The sequence below is a fragment of the Pteropus vampyrus genome, unplaced genomic scaffold, assembly GCF_000151845.1.
Source record: "Pteropus vampyrus isolate Shadow unplaced genomic scaffold, Pvam_2.0 Scaffold5, whole genome shotgun sequence".
In the NCBI taxonomy this organism is placed as follows: domain Eukaryota; kingdom Metazoa; phylum Chordata; class Mammalia; order Chiroptera; family Pteropodidae; genus Pteropus; species Pteropus vampyrus.
Genome location: NW_011888786.1, coordinates 16,462,832 through 16,477,045, shown reverse-complemented (window position 1 = coordinate 16,477,045; position 14,214 = coordinate 16,462,832).

The following is a 14,214-nucleotide window of genomic DNA, read 5'->3' as shown; positions in this document are numbered from 1 at the left end:
CTAACATAGATTCGGTTGACTTGCACCTCCGACACGAGCAGCCTCAAAGACTCATCTATGTTCTGTGAACAGAGCCTCGTTGTCGAGGCTTATGGCTTAACTTAACTGCGCTGGGAATCTCTGCTATTTGTCATGCACTGAACATGCTCAAGCTCTCAACCCCTCTGGAGCCCCCAGAAAGCTGACATGCACCATCTTGAGGCAATCAGGGCATTTTGCATGGAGCTGTCGTGATTGGCGTCCTCTGGGTAATTCCCTCATCCCACCACAATCTGACTGTGTCTCATCTCTTAATCCACAGCGCTCCCACAGGCACACAGTAGGTCCTCAGTAAATGTTTATGGAGTTGAGATGTCTGGCCAAGGAGGCCACACCGCACCTGAAAACGTGAGGGAATCTGCAGCTGTGTGGTCTTTTTCTCACCCCATCTCCCTGTCCACCCTGCTCTAAACTGCATCTACTCATCAGGACACCTCGCATTCCAGTTCTGCTTGAGCATCTCTCCTGCTTTGCCTCTCTCCTCTGTCCTCTTCCCTTTACTCTCAGTTTTGTTCCTGACTGCATCACATACCTTGTCACATAATCATTCTCTGCGCTTACTGTTTACTCACTCATATAGTCGACAAAAATTACTGAGCATTTACTATGTGCCAGCAGTGGAAATAGACAGATTCAAGGCATGAATTCAGTACAAAGCAATCTTAATATATACGTCAGGGCTCTTTGCATGTGACCGTGGAAACTGACACATGCAAATGGCATTATCATGGGAGACTGAGGGCAGAACTTACATGCTCGCTCGGTGGTGGCAGCATCGCCACATTTTGGTGCGGCATTCTTACCTCTCAGCTTCAAGAGCCGGGCTAGCTCTGGGAGTAAGGTGGCAGGTGCAGTGGACAGACAGGCAGCTGTGACATCGGCCTGTCAGAGAGTCCAGGCTGATTTCACAAAGCACAAAAGGCTCCTTAAAGCAACTAAGGAACCAGGCCAGTGAAGGTGTTTGTCACCCCTAAGGGATAGCAAGTAGCTCCCTTGAGGTGAGGCGGGTCCAGGTCAGAGTGGAGTGGTGTCACTCGTCCTCCCTCGTCCAACCTTAACGATTCTGGTCTCCACGCTGGGCGCCCGGGGCGGGGAGCAGACCTCGGCGATGCCCAGTGATCGGTCTAGACAGAACCTACCCAAGTGACCTGGCCAGGTGCTACTGGTGCAGAGCCTACCCCGGGGGAAGTGAGGACCGTCCTCATAGGTCGCCCGCTACCAACTCTCTGCCCCAGATAAACTTTCATCCTTCACCCCTCTCTGCTAAGTGTGCATCTCCTGAGCTGTCGTGCTGACGTGAGCAGGCACGAGACTCGGAGGCGTTCGCTTAGCTTTTGTCTGTTGTGGGCATTTCTCCGGTTCCTGGGGACCGTGTGCTCTTGCTCTGGCTTGGCCCCATTTGTTCAAGGCTACTGAGGATACAGAGTCACCAGGGTTGTCCTCTTCCTGGAAGCTCAGAAACGGCTGGGGGATGCTGCCACTCGGTGGTGGCACTGCGAATTGCCTTACGTGGGAATCTCAACCGGAGAGTGTGAAGATGCCATGAAAGAAGGCTTTGAAAACAATGAAAATACAAAACGCAAAACTTGCAGAGCGAGGGTGAACAGAATAGGGAGTCTTCGAGTGAAGCATAGGTGGTAAACGCATATTCATTCCATGTTTGCTTGGCCAATCAAAGTAAAAGCTTAATATTTGTTGCAGGTCTCTCTTTCTTCCTTTTGTTAAATCGCTACTTGGTTATCACTGTTGAAAACGAAAGGTATCCTTTGTAATTGATGCATTTGTCTGTGTGATACAGGAATTTAGAAGTTATATTTTGGGGAAATTGTTTTTACTAGTTTTAACTTGTTTGCTAAGCTGGGATACTTCAGAGAGGTCAACTTTATATGTGAGGAAATCATGCTCAGGTCCCTCAGAACTGATTTCTGAGGCTTACATCTCCTTCAGCGTGCCGCCTTCACCCTTGGTCTCTGTCGCTGATCTTTGAGTTCTAATGAGTTTTTTTTCTAGTGTCCTGTAAGCAGGAGGGGGTACAGGGAGCAGGAGATTTTGCAAGGACACCCAGGCACAGAGTTTAAAGGGAATCCACGTCCAGGTGCCTCGGCTTCGCTCCTGAATGTGCCTGAGAACAGGTCATAATGACCAGGAATCCTCCTCTCTCACCTTCTCTTCCACTATGGCCCTTTTTGACAAAAGAGAGAGGTATGCCCTCAAGCCTCTCCTCTCCAACCTTCCTGCTGTACTTCTCTCAGAGCTATAAAGCACTGTGTGGCACCAAACACAGAGACAACTGTGAATACTGTCTTTGGGGACAAGTTCTGTGATGACCAATCATAGCACCACAGGCCACCTCTGCTGCAGACCTTGGGAATGGTACTGGGAGGACTCAGTATCTGGCAAGCAATTTAGTAGAAGAATGTGCCCCAGAGCACAGTGGCCAGGGTCCATCTGCCACCCTAGTCCATTTGTAAATTAGCCTAAACAAGAAGGCCTGCAAAATTAGCCATCCTTATTCCAGAAATATCCCTAAACCCCCAAATCCTTGTTCACCAGGCAGGCAACCGGGCAGGCGTGTGGCAGAGAGAGGCTGACAATAGGAGAGAATGGATTGTGTTTCATCAACTTCCATCTTGGCCTTATTCAGTTTTCCACGTGAGAATGTTTAACTGAATCTGTCTAACCTTCAAGCAATTCCCAGCTGCCCAGCAGCTCCTAAGTTGTCATCTTGCTCCAGGCAAAACGGGCCTCAGAGCGACTGTGCAGCCACAGATAATGGGGCTCACCAGCATCTCCCAGGCACACCCAAGTTCTATCTAGAAGAAAGATGGTTGAATGTGATAAATAAAAAGAGCTGTGTTTTCAACAATTTGTAACTCTTGGAATCCAGGTAGTTTTGTTTTACAGTCTCCCTAAATGAGCATAACATTGAAAGAAGGAGAATCCTAATATTCGCTTCTGACTCAAAAAATTACTTGGCCTGGCAGAAAGCTCTAGCGATCTAGTCAGAAGGCTATAGCAGGGTAAATTAGGGATTAATATAGATGAACAGATATGATAAAGGCAACATTTCTTCAGCTTGCTATGCGTCAATGTATTATAAATCCACAAGTTCTAGTTTTAAGGTCTGTGAAAGCAAGTGACAATGTAGTGTCCAGCAGGAGAGGATGAATTTTCAGGTCAAATCTCTGCTGGGCTGATTTCAAAGAAACCACTGAAAGCTCTCCCATGCATCAGGCCTTGGCATTGGAAGCAGTGAAGACCAGCCTGTGGAGATACCCTAAGGTCAAAAGTGGTAGATACCAAGCTGGAAAGAAACATAAATAATAATACATCTCCTATAGTCCATATACCAATAAAGAAAACGAATGGATCTAACAAGTCAGAGTATAAGAAAGCTGAGTTTTCCTGAAAATGAAGGGCACCTTAGCCAAAGACTTACTATTAAATAGGAAAAGGATTAAAGCCATGCAGAGACTTGACCAATTTGTAGGCACTGACCACAGGAGGCCTGAGAGATTGACCGCAAAAAATGGTCTCAGTTATATACCTCCCTGTAGTCCCATCTTTTGCAAAATAACTTTGCAACATTCTCAAAAGAAGTCTATTAATCTACACCTTGAATCTGGGCTGGCCTTGCAACTTGCTTTGATCAATAGAGTGTGACAGAAATGACAATGTTTCAGTTTCAAATATAGACCTCAAGAGACCTTGTGTGCTTTCAGTCTCACTCTTAAAATTCTATCACTGCTATGAGTACAAGCCTGGGCTAAGCAGCTGGAAGATGCAACCCAATGTGGTGCCAAGTCACTCTGACTGAAGCCGCCCTAGGTCAGCCAGCCCCAGTCAGTCCTGACTCAGGTCAGTGACATGCCTGCCATCCCTTCCATCCATGATAAATAATAAATGGTTGTTGTTTGAAGCTACTAAGCATTGGAGTTGTGACCCCAAAACAGCTGATGATACAGGAGATTTGAACATTCAGAAATGGAAAGGAGACAAAGAGAGAAGGAGAGGAGGAAGGAAGGAAGGAAGGAAGGAAGGAAGGAAGGAAGGAAGGAAGGAAGGAAGGAAGGAAGGAAGGAAGGAAGGAAGGAAGGAAGGAAGGAAGGAGGAAAGAAGGATGGAAGGAGGAAGGAAGGAAGGAAGGAAGGAAAGAAGGATGGAAGGAGGAAGGAAGGAACGAAGGAACGAAGGAACGAAGGAAGGTAGATAAAGGAGAGAGGAATGTCCAGGGTGACTCATATTTACTTAATAAGTGTGTCTTTCCCCACTCCCCAGTGGTAAAAACACTGGTAGTAAAATAGAATTTAAGGTAATCATCTCATCAGTTTGAGGTTGCAGTGATTGATTTACAAACTAGGGTGTCATCATGACTATGGGGGCCGGCATTAAAAACTCAACTTTAGTCTTCAGATTAAGCATTTTTACAACCATGATGTCATCTGTCCCTCACAATAAACCTGTGGACTAGGTAATTTCACTGATTAGAAAATAAGTTTAGAAAATTTAACAGACTTGGTCAGGATAAAGCAGTCTGTATGTGACAGAGTTTGATCAACATTCCTATTTTGTAAATCCAAATTCTGGTGGTGCAAATGGTAATGAAGAAACTGACATGTGGCTTATCTCGAATTCTTATTATCCTGAAAGTTTCTAGAGGTAGTAGCAGTATCTCACTCATTTATGCCATGCTTATCCAAGCTTCACTGTTTACTTGTACTGTAAGTTTGGGAATATTTTTTAAATACTTATGCTTTAATTCCCTCAACTATAAAATGGGATATTCATTGTAAATGACTTATTGTGAGAATTAAATAACATGATACATGTAGAACAATTTTATCAATGTCTGGCACATAATCAACCTAAATAAATGTTACCATAATAGTAGTTTTATAAAACAGTCGATGGCTGGTACAGATTACATGATAATTAAACATTAATTGAAACCGATAAAAATCCAACTAAATTATTTCCTCTTTAATCTTGTTAACTTGAACTTTCTCTGCTGTTAGGCTTAAGGGGACATTTCTTCAAACATGGGTGATAGATTCTTTAAATGATTTGGCTGATAAGCCTAATTATTCCTTAATACTTTAACCTTTGATTTAATGATTAAGATTAAGTGGAGACTCCAGGATTGAAAAGTAAATGCAAACAGGGATTGTCTTTCTTAATTTAGGGTAGATAAATAAATGCAGTAAACAGCACCTTGCATGCTATGATTTTAACTTAATTGTTACTTTTCAATCTGGATAAGAAGATTAAAAACTAAATATAAGAAATCATCTTAGAAGGAAATGGTAAATGTAGACTGTGTCATCAAAATGCCAAAACAAATCAGGCAATTCAATAAAAGTTTCAGTCATCTGGACATCATTCCAGCTTGTTGTCAAATCCAAATTGACTGATGGTTTCATCAACAAGGCCATCTTTTAACTATGTCTACCAGATTTTTGGCTTTGCAGATACATCATAATAATCACCAACCTACTATATGCAGACTCATATATTTAGAGTCACACTCCTCAGAGAAAGTGAAATTGACTATTTCCACATCTTAAATTAGAAATTAAAACATAATCTGTGATTCACCAATATCAGTTAATTAAACCATTTTCTCGGTGATAAAAATCTCTTTCCATTATAAAACTAAAAGTTTATTTGTTTGCATTCAAAAAGTATAAGATGGGCTCAGACTCTGAATACTTTGCCATAATTCCCATTTAATTTATATCAAATATCTAAATTCAATTTAAATAATAATTTAGTTTAGATAAAGCATAAGACAAACAGTACTAAATAAATCATTACAGGAATGTAAAGAAATATATGCCCAATAACACTCTTAGAGATACCCACCTGATCCCTCAGAACTAAAGCTACTACACTATCATAGGTAACTACAGTAGATCCTCAAATAACATTTCGTTCAAAGGTTTTGTTATAACATTGATGACAAAAAAAAATGATTCTCAGCAGGGGCCACTGTCTGTGTGGAGTTTGCACGTTCTTCCCATGACTGCGTGGCTTTTCTCTGGGTTCTTTAGTTTCCTCCCACATCCCAACGATATTTATGTGAGGGTCATCGTCATGTCTACATTGTCCCAGTCTGAGTTATTGTGTGTGTGCGTAAGTGGCCCTGTGATGGAAGGGCTTCCTGTGTAGGATGGGTCCCACCTGGCACCCTGACCTTATGGGGAGAGGCTCTGGCCACCTCGACTCAGAACTGGAATAAGTGGGCTGGAAAAGAATTGTCTTATTTGTTTTTATTAATCTTTCTTAAATGTCTGTATAGCTCACATTTATTTCAGTGTTTAATATTATAATTTGGGGCAGGGGTGTCTTTATTTAAAAGTTTGTTATTTTTGTGGCCAGAAATATGTTGTAGAAACCTAACTCTTGTTAGCCTATGGTAAAATTAGTTTCATTATGTGTTGTTGCCAAGAACTTATCAATGACACTGAGGACTTACTGCATAACTATATTAATTTTTTTTTGTCATCAATGTTATAACAATACCTTTGATCGTGTGTATACTTAGGAACACCAGGCTATCAAAACTCTTGTAACTACTGGAAATGTTTTAAAATAAGAAAATTAGTAACATGGTTTACATAGAAGAAAAATTGTGTGATTTTTTTCCCCCACCTGGGAAAACAGTCCCCTATATATGACACTTTACCAAAAATTAAAGATAAGAGAATATAATACTGGAAAAAGTAAATTCCTGCAACAAGAAAGGCTAATTTTGTCTTCAATTGTTAAAAATTAGCTCAATCCCCACCGATGGGTATCCCCAGGAATCTTCATCCTAACCAAGATCCCCTTCAGACCAGGAGCTAGAGGAAAATTATTTCTAACTTCAAGGGTCACTTAATTTCCCACTGCAGAATGATTGGCAGTGGGAATATATATATATATTTGTTTCTTTGGAAACAGAAAAGTGGCTGAGAGAAGAAAATCAAAACATATGACAAAACCATTCTTCAAGTCTGCATGAGTCACCCATCAAAAAGCATCATGAATAAGACCCAGCATCCTGGACCAGCTTTTTTCCCCACCTTCATCTGTTATGAGGCACAAAACATCAGGCCTACGCACGCTCCCAGAAATATTCCGTTCACAAAATCTCTTTGAGAAAATAATTAAATTAAAACAACAAGCACATCACCAAAACATAAAGTGCAAAATTCAGAGAAACTTAAGTCTAAGTACATATTTAGGGAAATATATATTTTTAAAATCTTAAATTACATCCTATTTAAATGTGTAAATCAAACTTCAGTATTTTCGGTCTCAGCCATCTGCTTTCAGGTTAGGCTTGACTTCATAAATTTTTTCTAGGAATGATATGACATTATTTCTTTAATTTTTTTTATAAATAAAAGTCTAATTTTAATGATTTTCCCAAAGTAAAAGAGGTTTGTCCAAAGATAAGTTGGTGCTGCTACTCATATGAACAGAAATCTGCGAGAAATTTAAATGCCCTTTCTCTAGCTTCAAAAATTATTTCCACTAGAAAATTCCTTTTGAAAGAGCAGCAAATCACTGCTATACACAGGAATTCAGTGTGTAATGCCTTTCAGCCACCAAATACCAAAAGCTTTGCTTTGTAGCACTGGATGGCTTAATGATGGATGTCAATCGCAGCGGAAACACCAAACGGATTTTACAGACCCCAAAAAGGTGTTTTCAGGTAAGAGCTACAATTATATATGAACACAAGCAGCAACCAAGACAACGGGAGAAAAAAGCCGCCCAAAAGTAGAGAACATATGTAGGAAGAAACAATGATGTCTGAGATCAAGTTGTAGAAGGAAAGCCAAGGTAATCAAGAGCACTTAAAAATGTATACCCGGTTTTGAAATGTAAAGATGAAGGTAGAGAGGATAACAATTGGGCTTCAAACTGTCCTTTCTAATAGTCTTGAAATTAAAAAAAGCCTTGACCCGACTTTGTTGAATTTTTTTTACTCTGTCAAATATTATATTTTTAAATATTGGCTTCAACCAACATTAAAAATTTATTTTGATGCTTTTCCTAAAGTAAAGGAAGTTTGGTCCAGATACATTGGTACCAGTCCTGTAAACAGAAATCTGTGAGAAACTTTTAAATGCCTCTTCTCTAGCTATAAAAGACGAGGTGGCAGTCACAAGAATGACTCTGAAAGACCCAATACAACGTCATTAGTGACCACAGGCTCCAAACGTCTGAAATTTGAATCCATTATCTGGTTTGCCCAGAGGCCATGCCTGTCATTGGGCCACTGCCAGTCAATGAGGTGGGAGGTGAGGGGTGAGCAAAGACACTAAGGCAGATTAAGGCTCCTCTGATAAGTCAAGGATTCCCCTATATAGCACAAGAGCACTCCTCCCAACCTTCTCTCCCCTTCTCCCTTGCCAGACCTGCATCTTGGTCAGATGGCTCTCCCAGGCTTTCCCAGATCCCTCCCTACTTTCTTACATGTTAATCCAATCTTGATGTCTGGCCCAAACTAACATGGAGCATATGTTCTTAAATCAGCATGTTCTCAGAATCCTGGTTAGACGATTCTGAAATTCTAGGAAAAAGCCAAGTATCACTGTGCTCTGAAAAGCCTGTCTTTCAATGGTTCCTAGAAAGTTCTCTCAAAGGCAATCCCTCAAAAGAAAATGAAATGGAAGAGGCAAAATGTTTATAATATCTTAAGAAAAATGGGATTTTTAAAGGACATAAAATTAGTAAAATTATCTCAGCTATGTAAAACAGTATTCATGGAATAAAGGTAATGTATCATATTAGGTGTTTTTATTCTGTTTACTACTCTTTTTACTACATTGCAAGTTTGCTTAATTGAACATTATTATTTTGAGAAGAAAAAATATATATGAAGTATATTAACCAAGTCAAGGGTAGGGGGAAGTGAGATGAAAACCAAACAGTTGGCAAATATCTATTAGGTATCTATTAGGTATTTGCCTGCCTATTTTCTCCAAGAAATGGTGAGAACTAGACTGTTGACTGGATCCTGGTAGTGTCTGTTGTACCTCTCGCCACAGAAGTCTATGCTAGGTTGAAAATCCTTACTTTTCTGCCAGAGGAGGTGTAGTCCTGATCTTTGTGTGCTAGATTTGTTCAGGAAACTCCATCATCTCCAGCTCCCTCGTCTACAGCACGTGAGGCACTCGATGAGAGATTCTTGTCCCTCCCCACTGACATCAGCCAGAGCATCTGGAGAGCCCTCTGGTACATCTGTGCCACTCTGCTATACTCTAAGTACCTTAACCAATAGAGTCCTTTTAAAAACATATAACATTGTAGTATCCTCCAACTAAATGTGGTAAACTAAAAAAAATTAAAAAGTGATTTTCTTGACTTTCCATCACCTATCTCCTTTTGCTGTAGAATTCCAATTCTCTAATGGAGAAAACATATAATTTCTAATTAAAGATATTCTATCACATGCAGTTTAAAAGTTTCGGGTAAATATTTATTTCTTTCAAGATTCTAAGTCCTCATCAAGTTTATTTTTCCTCCTCAAAGGGACTGTTCTATCCTGTTCTCACTTCCAAGATCATGTCTGAGTATAGGAAAAAATATGCATGATCTCATGGCATTGGAGAAGTGCGCTGAGGTCTGTGTTCTTCAGTCTTCTGCTTGGAAAGGCTCATCCAATGTGTCTCTGTGCTTTAGCATCAATTTTAATTTCTTTTCTACTGGAGCATGCATGGATTATTTAACTCATAGTCTTTTCATTCTCTTTGATAAAGGCAAGACATGATGATGGGTTACAGGGAGGTTAGCCATCCCCCACTAACTAGGCGCCTCATCTTTACTCTGACTGACACTTCATATGCTCTGAGTTATGTCAATGACTCTCCTGCAATTTTGGCTTTTGGAACTCCATCTAAAGCCCTCCACTTCAGGGTCACTTCTCCCCTCATGGTGGTCATGTCTCTGATAAGCTTGCCAGCCAACACACTCACCATACCCTATGTCCCACTTGGGAGCACTCTGGAGCTTCTGGATGTCCCCCATTCCAGGCAGGCTCTGTGGAGGTCGGGGATCAACACATGTATGGACACCTCCCTCAGCCCTTTCTAATGTGCTTGCCTATGTCTCTTTAGATATGGCACCTTGCTGACCATGTGGTTTTTTTAAGGAACTTGCATTTTCCAAAGAAAAAGCCCCAATGAGTAAATAAATACATGAGAATTTAGCCTCTTACCCTGGAGTTGTGCCTCCCTTCCCCACCAAAAAAACAACTTATCTAAGTTTTTCTTTTATTTCTTTATTTGCAATGCACCTCAGGAGTTCCAACCTTCCACTCTAAAGAAATACCAGTTAACTAGTGTCTTTTTTTCTTCACTACACTATTCATCTCTCAGTGGGTGCCCATAATCAGCAGAGGCAAGGCTTTTAAATTCTTCTTTGTGGTAGTTGAATGTTAAGACATGACATACACTCCACTGCTCTGTGTTCTACGGTGATGCCACCCTTTCCTTTATTGAGCAAGGAGACACATGACCTTGCTTCTACTGCAAAATGGCTGCTGGGGAAGGAAAAGAGCTAACCTAGATTATTAAAATACAGATATCTTCGAGTTTTTTCAACACCATTGCTCACATTTGAGTGTCTTTTACCGTTTTAACTTCTTTGGCATGATAATACTATCTTTCATATATTTTTTAAAAAGTTTAGGTAATTATTAAGTAACCTAAAAGACAGTTACTATTATTATCACAATTTTATAGATATTAAAAGTGGGGCACAGAGAGGTGACAGTATTTATCCTAGATTTCTTAACCAGAAATTGCTATTTCTAACATTCTAACCCAGCCTTATCTAAGTTTATATCCCTCAGTTCTTTGGCTTCGTGCATGCTAAAGCCATTCTATTTCCTCTCCACATACCCTAATCTTCTGCTTGAGAAAACGGGGAGAGGGAAAAGGGGAAGTAATTCTAATTCCACAACTCCTATAACTGACTTCTTTCTTCAGCCATATCTTATAGAGGTGGGCATGCAAATAATCCCAAGACATTTGCTTAATACCCTGACACACCTTTTTCTAGAATGACAGTAACATTTATTCATTCTCTGAAGAATGTGAATCCCTTAGCTCTTAAGATGACCTGTATACATTTCTTTCATAAAGGTTTTGAGTAGTTGTTCAAACCTTTGACTTACACAAGGATCTAAGTAACAGAAACAGTAATTATTGAGCCTGGGTAGGTGCAGGAACAGTGTGAACATTACTCCTTTCTCCCTTCCTCTTCAATGTACAGAAACTGAAGAAACAACAGTAGGAAACAGGATTAAAAGTTACAAACAAAAAATAAAAAGAGCAGAACTAAGACATTAATGAAGTCACTTCACTGAGAGCATTTTACTTAACACTTTAGTTAAGGAGAGCTTGATATTTAAAGCTAATGTCACAAATCCACTCATAGATATAATTTGTGGCCTAATAGTAGGACAATTTAGTAAATTTTTATATCATCTGTTCAGGGCACAATTAACACATTATTGCTCAAAAAAAATCTTTTGTCTCTAAGTTTAAATAATATTTCTAACCAAGTCTGTTGAGTATTTTTTCCCAATCAGTGCATTAACGGTCATCTTAATTCTCTTCTAAAGTTAATATATGTTTATTAACCAGAGGCCAGGGTTAAATGAGAGCAGAAAAAATCTGGATGATGTGATTTAAAAGAGACATAATATCAGAATTTCCACATTGATATAAGTTAAAAGCCTAAACAGATATCTACCAAATATACTTTTTAAACTTCCGTTATTCAGTAAAGTAGAAAGTAGGCACTTTGGTAATTTCACCTTATAGTAACATTTGTTGAAAAATTTTGCTCTAGTGAAAGTGGAAAAAAGTTTCTTGCTTTCATTTGTGCAATTTGAACTACCCCAAATCAATAGCTTGAAACTCTTAACTTGTAATTCCTAACATCATAAAAAATGACAGTCGATTATTTCTCAAAATAGCACAAGTGGACCCACTTTGTAGAAAGCACTCAATGGTACCTTTGCTGCTGCAGCCGAGGCCTAGTTTGATTGCCACTAAGACTGACTTCGGAGAATTTTACATCTTAATAATAATCTATTTTCCTTTTTAGGAACCCATTTACTTTACCACTTTAGAACCTACTTCTCTACTGCAAGACCATAAATAATCAAGTTTCACTTGGCTCTGAGTCTTAGTTGATGATTGTATGTTCATACCGATTCTGTTAACTTTCTCTTCACTTGGTCATTTTCTGATACTGCTTAGAAGAGTTTCTTGTTATAATTTGAGTTATATTTGTTTACCTGTACCAATAGAGGATACAACTTCATAATGTCCATTTTCTAGATCCGTGTTTGATTTCCACAAATATTCTATATAATCTTTTCTTAGGCTACACGGAAGATCCAAAGGAAATGCGGAATTCTTCTCCTCAGAGAGAAGATAATTTAATAGTAGAGTCAAGATAAAAACATCTGAGTTTGTAGTAGCTGAAGGAAAAAAAAAAACCATGTATTTGTTTTAAGCTGGATGCCGGATAGCCCTGAACCTCTTCAACTGCTTCTTTGGAAACTAGATGGGACTGCCATCACCATCACAGAAGTAGTTCTCACATAGAGGCTTTATTTTGATTTTATTATTGTCTCATTCAAAATTCAGCACAGATCCATCTGATTGGCAGAGCCCAGGCCACGTGTTTTCACCTTAGCTAAAAAAGAGTTCAGGAATACCAGAATCTGACTTCCACAGTGGAAATCACAGAGGAATTCCCCAAATACTGGATGATTGTTCAAAGGTCTTGAGTGGAGTTCAAGAAGAATGACTAATATTAACATTAAGCAAATTAAATATAATCACCTCTTATAGCATAAAATGAAATGCTGAATAATGTTTAGACGATATGTTCTCTAGGATTTCCATCAGCAGCAACAGTAAGACCCTTAAAAATATTAATATTAGTTGAACACTTACTATGTTATAAATGTTTTTAGTCAATTATATATTTTAATTTTTATAATAAGCTTGAGACAATACTATTATTACCCTTGTTATGATAATAGAGGGGCTGAATAATACCACCCCCAAACATGTCCACATTATAATCACCGAAACCTGTTACCTAAAATGTCAAACAGGAATATTGTTAATGTGATTAAACTAAGGTTCTTAAATTGGGAAGATTTTTGTGGATTACAAATGTAATCACAAGGGTTCTTATAATAGGGATGGTCAAAGTCTAAAAGGAAGATGTGACAATAGAAGCCGAGGTTGGAATGATGAGCTTTGAAGGAGGAAGGAGCCATGAGTCAAGGAACTTATGACTTCTAGAAGCTAGAAAAAGCAAAAAAAAAAAAACAGATTCTCCCCTGGAGCCTTCAGAAGGAATGTAGCTCTGTCCACACTGTGATTTTTTTTTCCTGTAAGACCCATCTTGGACTTCTGACTTCCAGAACTTTTAAAATAATATGCGTTGTCTTAAGTCACCAAGTTTGTGTTACTTTGTGATAGCATCAATAGAACACTAATACAACCCCATTTTATAGAAGAGAAAGTCAAGTTTTAGAATGTGTAATTTCTTTGCCTTAATTTTCACAGCTAATGAGCAGCAGAACCAGTATTTGGGGTCATATTTGCCTCACTCCAAAGTCTTCTCACTTACCTTTTGCTCCATTACCTCAACTATGCTGTAGGCATTTGCTCTGGTGAGAAAGGGATTCCTGGGGGACAGCAGAAATAAGAGTGTCTAATGGATGGTTGATGACAGAATGTTAAAAAATGGGTCATTTTAGTAAGCAAATAGAATCGGAGAAAGTTTTTCAAGTGAAATTGCGAAAGTTATGGAAGCAGAGATCATTACTCTAGCATTTTCTTTTATTTTAAAATTATAGTTGACATATAATATTATATTATTTATAGGTATACAAGGTACTGAGTCAATATTTATATACCTTAAGAAGTAATCAGCACTGTAAGTCTAGTAACCATCTGGCACCATACATAGTTACTATCATATTATTAACTACATTTACTATGCCGTACATTATGTCCAGTGACTTATTTTCTATCTGAAAGTTTCTACTTCTTAATCCCTTTCCCCTTTTCTGCCTATCCTTCCTATGCCCCTCCACTCTGGCAATCATCAGTTTGTTTTCTGTTTTGTTTGTTTTGATCTTTAGAT